Genomic DNA, 10,409 nt, shown 5'->3' on the forward strand with positions numbered 1-10,409 from the left:
CATCCTGACCCCAGGGGACACGGGGCCATACATGGAGACCTTTTTGGTTCTCACAACTAGAGGGGAAATTCTAGTGGGTGGAGGCAAGGGACATTGCTAAACATCCTACAGTGCACAAGAGAGCTCCACATCAAAGAATTGACCAGCTCTGAGTGAGACTCACACTGAGCAGCCCTGTTCAGGAGGCAGAGAAGCTCCATAAACATCAGCTACTTTTATTGTCTTTCACCTGCCAGATTTTCTCACTTCTTATCAATAGTCTTGGACCTACCAGGGGTCACCATTTTAAACTAGAGCCGCTGTTGGCCACCCCACCCCCACTATTGCCACAAGGCAAGGCAGCTGACCCATTCTCTGTCTCTGCACAGACAGACTTTTGGGAACAAGAGAACAGCTTATGTGTGGCTGAGAGTTTTATCCTGTGAGTCCAAGTCACCCCAACTTTTCATTGTCTGTCTTTCCAGAAACACTGCCAAGGGTTCCATATCCATTGCTCCCTTTCATGGACTCTGAGTCATGTCTCTCTCTGTTTAGCCAACTGTCAGGCGTGATAAAGGTGGTGTGGGCTAGTGTTATCCTTACCAAACAGCAGCACTGGGCAGATGAGGAGCAGATGAGCCAAAAACATATCCGTGTCAGTCTGAGTAACACCAATGAAGAAATGTGGTTAGTTGGAGGCAACAGGACATGAATGCTGACTGGCCCTGCTGTAGTAAGCCTTGTGCTGGGTGCTAGAATGTGACAAACCATGACCAACTGGGAGTGTGGGGGATATGGACAGTCAGTAGGCAGTTCTAGCACATGGGGAGGGTGTGGCAGGGTATGCTGGAAAGGCTGGGAGCCAGAGGGGGTCTTAGCTGGATTGGTGGGTCATCCACCTGCCTCCTCCATTACCTCCACTTCCCCTCACCTTCAGCCACCACCTCTGCTAACCTGAATGGTTTACCTGTTGGAGTGACCTAGACTTTCATTCCCAACTGGCCTGAGCCCATGGGCATGCCTGAGTTGCTGTACTTTTCCATTCACAGGCAAATTGAGCAAGATGCTTCCAGGAGGGATCAGAGGGAATACTTGGTTCCACTTGGATTTTTCCCTACCTCCACTGTTAATAGAAGTCCCTCTTCCTGCTGCTGATGGGAGTCAGTATTACTCCAGCCACAATGGAGACTTCTGTTCTTACCCACTGGAGGCAAAGTACCCAGAGTGCCCAGCCCCCAGAGTTCCTAATATAATGAGACTCTTTCTGTGTGTCCTGGTAACACTGTGAACCTTTGGGGAACAGACCTTCTAATTCTGCAAGATGCAGAGTAGTACAGAAAGGAAGCACAAAGACCCCAGTTGGTCCCTGGGTGTGAGAGAGAGTGGGGCCACTCCTGCTTAAAGCCCTTGACTTTGAGCCCATAGTTTCTTCATGTTGGGATCACAGTGCTCCAGTGCACACAGTGCATCCCAATGGGTGTCACTGAGTCCTTGCAGAACCTCACCTAGGAGCTGGTGTGTCTGCAATGCTTTCAGCAGGCCCTTCCAGTGCTCAATCAGGTTGGCAGCTTCCTGGCAGCTCAGGGGAGGATGTGGCCCATGGATCCCAGGCTCATTGGTCTATTTGCATGCCTCCTTTGCATACCTCCTTTGTCGTGACTTTATGTAGGATGACATGCTGTTGGATCAAAGACCTTGGTAGCCCACAAATAATAACATCACATCAGATGAGACATCTCTCTGAAGCTGAGATAGACATTAATGGAGCTGGCAGCTGGCAGCTACCTTCTCATCAGACCCACTGCAGGCAGACCTCAGTGTTAACATCTAGCTGCTGGAAAACCATCTTGCACCCAGAATTCTGATTATTTTCTGAGATAACATGTACCTTTGTTGTTTAAGTCACTGAAGAGTGGGTTTGCTGTTATTTGCAGCTATAAGAATTCACTGTAGTCCAGTAGCAAATATTTTTATGAAATGGGCTCTAGGCAGCATCCTCTGTGTCTACCATGGTTCTCAGCAGTCCCACCTCTCCCCAAACAAATTGAACTTCGTGGTCCCCAAGATAAACCAGGAAGGCTAATATGCCCAACCCAAGACAATGGCAGATCAGAAAAATGGAAAGCAGAAGCAGACAAGCTTTGTGTATTTTTATCCTCAAACTTACATCCCTGCCTAGAAATTTCACCCTCACTGATTTTAGGGTGAGGAAAGCTGTGAATCTGGAGCTCATATTGGGGTGAGAATATAAAGATCCTTAGTTGACATGGTATGGGGGACTTGTCCCTGTCGTCACTAGGAAGAGATAAAAAGTGTCATGGGTAAAGGATATGGTCAGGAGCTAAAATTCCTGCTAGTCCATGATACCTCCAAACTCACTGAGACCCTCTGAAGTCCAGTTTTAGTTACCGATGGGAACACAGGGTTTGCTGTATGCAATCTCCACATAGATTCGGGATTGAGTGGTTTTAAAACCAGCTGATGCAGACAAGCTCTGAGGATTCTTTCTTTCTGTTTTGTTTTAAACCAGCTGCCATTTTTAAACAAGAGTACAAAAATTGAATGTTCTCTAATTTTTGTTTTCCTGAACTAAACTCTATTCCATGCAGAAAATGGGCCTTATATTAGAGCATCTGCTAAATTCCTACTCATTACTTCCTCCTCACTGCAATTGTAGAACTTAAAGATAAAATAACTGAAGTTGATAATTAATGAAATTGGCTTAACAACAGACTTGAAAAGCAAAAGAAAGGATCAATAAACTTGAAATATGGGAATAGAAATTATCTAAATTGAAGCACTAAGAGTAAAATAAAAATAATAACAAAACAAAGCCTCAGGGGAAAACATCAAATGGTCCACCATGTGTGTAAGTAGAGTCCCAGCTGGAGTGGAGGGACAGAGTGAAGTAGAAGAAATATTTGAAGAGATCCAACAAGCTCAGCAAACCTCAATAAGGAGAATGCAAAGAAACCAATAGCTAGACACATCATAACCGATCTGCTGAAAATAGATGAAGAGAATATATTAATAACAGCTAGATATTAAAGACACATTACATTAATTGGAATAACAGTAAGAATGATGACTGACTTTTTGTCATTTTTTCATCTGACTTCCATTATTTATATCTTTAAAATGCTGAATGAAAAATAAATTTGTTAATCTAGAATTTTGTGCTCAGCAAAGAAAAGGAAAAACCTTCTCAAATGAAGGCAAAATAAATACATTTTCATTAAAAAAAAAAAAGTGAGAGAATTTGTCAATAGCAAACCAGTACTAAATGAAATACAAAAGGAATTTCTTTTTGGATTAAGGGAAATTATCTCATATGGAGGCCCCGGTCTTCAGAGAAAGAGTAAATATATAAGTAAATATAAAATCAGTCTTAAAAATTTATTTAAAAGATGTGTGCTTTCAAAGCAAAAATAATTCACTGTGAGATTTTTAGTATATGAGTGTGATGGTTAATATCATGTCAACTTGGCTAGGCTATGGTGTCTAGTTTGGTCAAGCAAGCTCTGGCCTGATGTTAATGTGAGGGTATTACATAGATGGATTTAAATCATTAGCCAGTTGATTGCATCTACAGCTGATTACATCTACAAGCAACAAAAAGGATTGCCTTCAGCAATGACAGTAGTCTCCCATCCAATTGGTTGGAGGCCTTAAAAGGAGAACTGAGGATTTTAGAAGTCATAAAGAAAAATTTCTTCCTCTTCTCCAGTCAACCAGCTTCCCCTAGAGAATTCAACTTCACCTTCATCAAGTTTCCAACTTGCAGCATGCCCTACACAATTCAGATTTGCCAATACTTATGGTCATGTAAGCTAATGTCATACATATCTGAAACAAAAATTGAGAAAATTAAAAGTAAAAATTGACAAATTATACACACACATTGTCCTAGTTTGCTAATGCTGCAGAATGCAAAACACCAGAGATGGATAGGCTTTTATAAAATGGGGGTTTATTTCACTACACAGTTACAGTCTTAAGGCCACAAAACATCCAAGGTAACACATCAGTAATCGGGTACCTTCACTGGAGATGGCCAATGGTGTCCGGAAAACCTCTCTTAGCTGGGAAGGCACATGGCTGGCGTCTGCTCCAAAGTTCTGGTTTCAAAATGGCTTTCTCCCGGGATGTTCCTCTCTAGCAAGCTTGCTCCTCTTAAAAACGTCACTCATAGCTGCACTCCGTTCAGTCTCTTTGAGTCAGCATGTTTTATATGGCTCCACTGATCAAGGCCCACCCTGAATGGGTGGGGTCACACCTCCATAGGAGTATCTCACCGAAGTCACCACCCACAGCTGGGTGGGGCACATTCCAAGCAAATCTAACCAGCACCAAAAGGTCTGTCCCACAAGACCACAAAGATAATGGCATTTGGGGGACACAATACTTTCAAACCAGCACACACATACACATACTTACATACACATACATGGACAAATGTATCCCCTACCTGTTCCATTACCACTAGGAAGTAAAATATATGACAATAGCATCAAGTTTAAGAGGAATAAATGAAATTATACTGCTGTAATGTAATTACATTATACATGAACTAGTGAAATATCAATGCAGTGTAGATTGTGACTAGTTAATCATGTATATAGAAATATCTTCATTAACTTCTAAAAAAGTTACCAAGGGTGAGAGTAATAGGGGAAGTAAAAGTGTAAATAGAGGAAACAGAAGAAATAAAAATGAGATGATAATTGTAAATAGAGGAAATATGATATAAATAGAGGAAATTAAAATAAGATAAGAAAAATATTTAATGTATCCAAAATACAGTATGGAAGTAGGAACAGGGAGAAAGAAACAGATGGTCCAAGTATAAAACAAATAGCAAGGCCTTAAAATGAGCCTTTGTCTGTAATACTATTAAACGTAAATGGACCAGACAACCCATTGAAAAAAAAATGTTGGACTGAATTTCAAAGAAACCCCAACAACAATAGACTTCTTACTTTTAAATATAAGGATGTAGATAGGTTGAAATAAAAGAATTGGAAAGATATTCCTTGGAAATAGCAGTCATAATAAACTAACTAAACCATTGTGGCTCTATTAATATTAAAATAGATTTCACAGCAAATAGTTTCACCAGAAATACAGGGGAACAATTGATAAATTGTTAAAGGGTACATTTTTCAAGAAAAAATAGCAATCCTAAAAATTTAGAAACCAATAGCATAGCTTCAAAAATACCTGAAAGAAAAATTGAGAAAATTAAAAGTAAAAATTGACAAATTCACAGCCAAAGTTAAAGATTTGGAGACTCATCTCAAGAATTGATAAGACATGCAGATTAAAAATCAGTATCTGGCCAACTTTACTGAGCAAGCATCTGGGGTTGGCAGGAAAGAGCTGATTGGAGCACAAGTTGTGATTAAAGAAAAGAGGGTTCCCAGATGGCACCAGGGAGTGTCTAACAATCAGGGTAGCTCCTCTCGGATTAAACAGCCACAACTCCTTTGTTTGCTCTTAGTCTCAAATGACAGTGACCGCAGGATCCCTTACCTGTTGCTCTCTCCCCATCATCTCTCTATGGAGTTTTCCTTTCATCTCATCCTCATTGTGCCCAGGTATGAGATGAAAATAAAACATTCTGCCCCTGTCCCTTTCAGTACAAGCTGATACATCTCTTTTAAAAGCTTTTTGGGATCCCTAAGCATCAATTTATAAGTGACTCCATTAAACAAAGCCACATTCAAATATCTTTGCAATCATCACTTGTTTATCTTGGGTTCTCTGTGATGCTGCTATGAGACGATGCCTGAAATTTCTTAGAAGCCATGCTGTTTAACAGAGAAACATGAGGCATGTGCTTAAGATTCTTAAAAGGTCTTTCCTCTGCTTGAAAGGGACTATCAGGCCCCACATTAAAGAAAGAGAGGTTTTAACAAAGGATCTTCCAGTCACTTACTTAGCTTCCTCCTTCCTAGAAGAGTCCAGATTAGGTCTTTTCTCTGAGACTTTTCTTTGAAATTTTCTGTGCAGGGAGGCTGGAGTAAGATACAGCTTTATTTTCAAACCCAGCAAATCTCAACTCCTTCATATTTCCTCAAAATTTTATTTAGAAAATGAATTATTACTTGATCTTTTCCATAGCTCATCTTTCTACATCTGCATTTTATCATATGCTACTAAAAGAAATGTTTAAATTTTTAATATTATTTTGGAAATATTGTTCTGATCTATCAGTTCATCACATATATTTTTTATTTCCACATTATGACAGGCAATATTTTTATTAAACTTTTCACTACTACATTAAAAAAAATCTTCTTTCCTCCTTCTTCAAATAATATTTTTCTCACTTTCCTTGAATCCCTCACCTGCCATTTACCTGCCCAAAGACCATTAGGCTTTTGCTAACAGTCTCCTAAAGGCCCTTCCAGATTCCACACATCACTTGGTCCAAAGCCACAGCTACACATCTTAGATTTCTGATATGGCAGCACTCCACTTGCAGATACTAACTGCTGATTCAGTTACTATTGCTGCACTACAAATCCTCACAATTTATGAGCTTAAAATAGCCATTTTACTTTGTTCACAATTTTGTGAGTCAAGAATTTGGGAATCTGGGGCTTTCTTGCTTGGGGTCTTTTATGTGGCTTACAGAAAATGTCGCCTATTGCTGGAGTCTTTGGGAGGCTCAACTGGGCTGGCTGAACAAGACGTTTCACTCACTTGGCTGGGATTGATGCTGGGTGTTGACTGGGAGCTCAGCTTGGGCTAATAACCAGAGCACCAACATGTGACCTATTCAACATTGTAATCTTAGGCTAATGTAAATTCTTACATGATATCCAGCTTCCCCTGGAACTTCCATCCAAAGAGAACCAAGTAGAAGCTATACTATACTTTTTTGCTCAGAGCGGTCACAAATCTACCAAAATTCAAGTGGAAGGGACATAGGTGTCATCTCACAATGGAAGCAGGGTGAAAAATATGTGGACATGTTTGAAAACTGTCATGCCACACTCCATTTCCTAAGTAAGACCTTGCCCAGGTCACAGGTGACTTAGAGGCAGTAACCAGAATAGAGCTCAGGTGTTTTGAATGCTTCATGATTCATCTTGGCAGTAATCAAGGGTGGAGTTTCAGTGACTGTGAAGATGGCCATGAAGATTCAAAACACTAGGCTTCCCTGGGGAAACAACTGCCCAGGGTCTTTGGCATCTTGCCCATTCTACATGGGCCATTGCCCTTCTCTCCCCTTCTTCCTGGACTGGGGGAGGGCAGGAAAAGCAATGCATTGCATTCCTTACTAAACATCAATAGGACTCACTAAAAGAGTCCTAACTGTGTGCTTCTAGCCTTTTAGAAATCTATGAAGCTGTAAAGCAGATGCTGTTGCAGCAACAACATTTTGAGTGAAGAAATCTATGGCCCTTGAAAAGAGCAAAGAAGAAGCTGGTAAGGGTTTGACCAGAGCAATGGGCATCACCCATGTACGAACTTCTCTGGCAACTGCGTCACTTCTCAACTGCCTTTCAATGATGATCATTATCACAGTATAATTATAAGTGATTTATTGATAAAGGCAAATTTTTCTGAGTCTTGAGTTAGTGCAGACAGACTTACCCACCTGGAGGATTTGTGAGGTTTTAAGATAACAAGTGGTCAGGACCACAGAAAAAGGAATAAGAAACAGTAAGGGGACATCTTGATTACAAACTTGGGACCCTCTGTGATCCATATTTTGATGCAATCCAATGGGCCTATGTCAACACAAAACCTATAAAATAGATGTGGACTGGGATAAGCTGCAGTAAGCTCCTTGTTACAGGTTGGATTGTCTTCCATAAAGATGTGTTCAAGGCCTAACCCCCAGTCCTGTGAGAATGACCTTATTTGGATGTAGGGTTTCTGAAGATATTATTAGGTAAGATGAGTACTAACTTATAAGAAAAGGATAATTGTAAACAGCCAGACCAGTGAGGGGAGAAGGCCATTTGAAGACACAGATAGAACAACGTGGATTGCCAGCAAGCCACTGCCAGAAGCCAAGAGAGAGGCATGGGACAGATTGTTCTCTACAGACCTCAGAGGAAGCATGGCTCTGAAAACACCTTGATTTCACACATCTAGTCTCCATAACTGTGAGACAATAAATATCTGCTGTTTTAAGCCACTCAGGTTGTAGTACATTGCTATGACAACCCTAGGAAACTAAGACACTTCTCTACAACCAATCAGTGAAGAATTGGCAAGAACTTAACTTTAAAAATATACAATCATTTTTCCTTGTGATAGTTTGTGTTTTGCCTGCATAAGTCCCTGCTTTACCTTTGGTCTAAGAGATAGCCTCTTGTCTATATCTATAAATGATTAAATTTTCAGTGCTATAAAGTATTTGTTTCTGAAATATTCTTTGACAGTTAATCTGAGAATACAATCCTGCAGGATTTCACCATTCTGCCCTGGATATTCCTGCCTTACCAGGTAGTAAAATATGTTTAGTTTTGAACATTCCTTATAGTTATTATTTTTCTTTTATAATTGTTAAATTGCAATTATTCTGAAAAATAATGAAAGTGTTTTTGCTAATGTGACAGGGTCAAGATGTTCCCAATTATGACTGTTCTATATTCAGCCAGAAAATCTACAGAGATTGAATAGCACAAAGATCATGTAGCATGGGCCATAGATTGGTGGGAAGAATATTCAAACCTCCCAGAAACCTGACTCCAAGGAGACCACAGCAGTAGGGTCACCACCATCACCTCCTTGAGTTTCCAGGAACTCAGTGCACTGAAGTCAGCACTGTAGTCTGTCAGGGCTGCAAGATCATCTGGTCAACTCTGGCATTTTACATGTGGGGAAGCTGCAGCCCAGAGAGGTTATATGACTTGTCAATATCATCCAATAAAGTTGTGGGGGAACATACGCAAGCACATTGTAGTAGGTTCTACAGTGTTCCCCCAAAATTGATGCTTCCCCAGAACCCAAGAACTTAATCTTATTTGGAAATAGGGAATTTGTAGATACAATTAGATAAGTTGAGGTCATCCTGGTGTTCTTACAAGAAGAGGAAAGAATGCACAGAGAGACACACAGAGGGAAGAAGGCTATGTGAAGAGAGAGAGATCATAATGATGCTTTCACAAACCAAGAAATGACAAGGATTGCTGGAGCGACCAGAAACTGGAAGAGACAAAGAAGAAACATTCCTTGGAGTCTTCAAAGAGAGCACAGCTCTGCTGACACCTTGATTTCAGACTTCTTGCCTCCAGAACTCTGAGAAGGAAGAAGTTTCTATTGTTTGAAGGCAGCCGTGTTGTTATACTTTGTTGTACCAGCCACAGGAAGCTAAGGTATGTCTTAATCTCCAAAAGCTAGTCAAGTAGGATCAACTGAGGTAATGTCAAAGTGTTTTTTGAGTGGCACAATATGATGCTATGGTGGCATGAAGTGCTGGTGGAAATATTAATATAGGAGTCATAAACTCTGCACTCAGCTTTGTTTCTATAAATCTATTTTGGGCTATAAGCCACATCCTAGTATGCTCATGGAAAATCCAAATTCTGTCATTTGCCAGACTTCAATTTTCACTGGTCTCTGAGGAGACATAAGATGTCTCAGCTTGGATTCCTTAATGGGTAGGGACCCCTGGTGCTGAGGGTCGCCTCCCCCATCTTCACACAGTGCTTATGACCATATGTCAACACTGGGGTGCTGCCAGGGCTCCTGGTGGGACCAGCTCCACCACAGGGCTCCACATTTTCCCCCAGCCTCAGTTCTGGGGAAATTCTCTCCTTCCCTCTTGCTCTTTCAAACCTTCTGCCATCCTTCCTCTCCTGGACATTCAGCTTTACTTCTGTGATTGGCATGGGCTTTTATAATGGGTAGAAAATGTCCCTGACTGTAGACTATTTTGAATTCCTGCCAAGGACCTGACTCCCTGTCTAGAATGGGGATGGGGAAGGGGAAAGGAAAGAACAATAAAAAATAACTTAGGAGCGATGTCACCAACATGGTGACATAAGATATCCCCTTGAAAAGTCTCCCCAGAGAATAAACTAAAAAAAGAAAAAATCTCACTTGCTTGTACCTTTGGAGGACAATAGAGACTGGTTAAGGACTCCACAAATGCTGAATTAAAGAAAAAGAAAAATAAACACTAAAATCAGTTAGGAGATCTACCAGTCCGGACCCCTCCCCTCATCCTGGCCCACATAACTTAGTTGATTCACATAGACAACATGGCCTGGGTCCCTCCTACAACAGATGCAGCCCATGGAGCCACTCACAGCAGTGAGTTAGAACCTCATGCATAGCCAATCACAGGGACCCAAGCCCGCAGAGACCAGGTGAAACACAAGGGCCTGAGGAGTGCCACCTTTAGAGGTGTCCTAAGACAAAGAGAGAGAGAGAAGACCATGTCAGGACTGATGGAGAGAGATGCA

This window comes from Choloepus didactylus, chromosome 6 (assembly GCF_015220235.1).
Source record: "Choloepus didactylus isolate mChoDid1 chromosome 6, mChoDid1.pri, whole genome shotgun sequence".
NCBI classification, from domain to species: domain Eukaryota; kingdom Metazoa; phylum Chordata; class Mammalia; order Pilosa; family Megalonychidae; genus Choloepus; species Choloepus didactylus.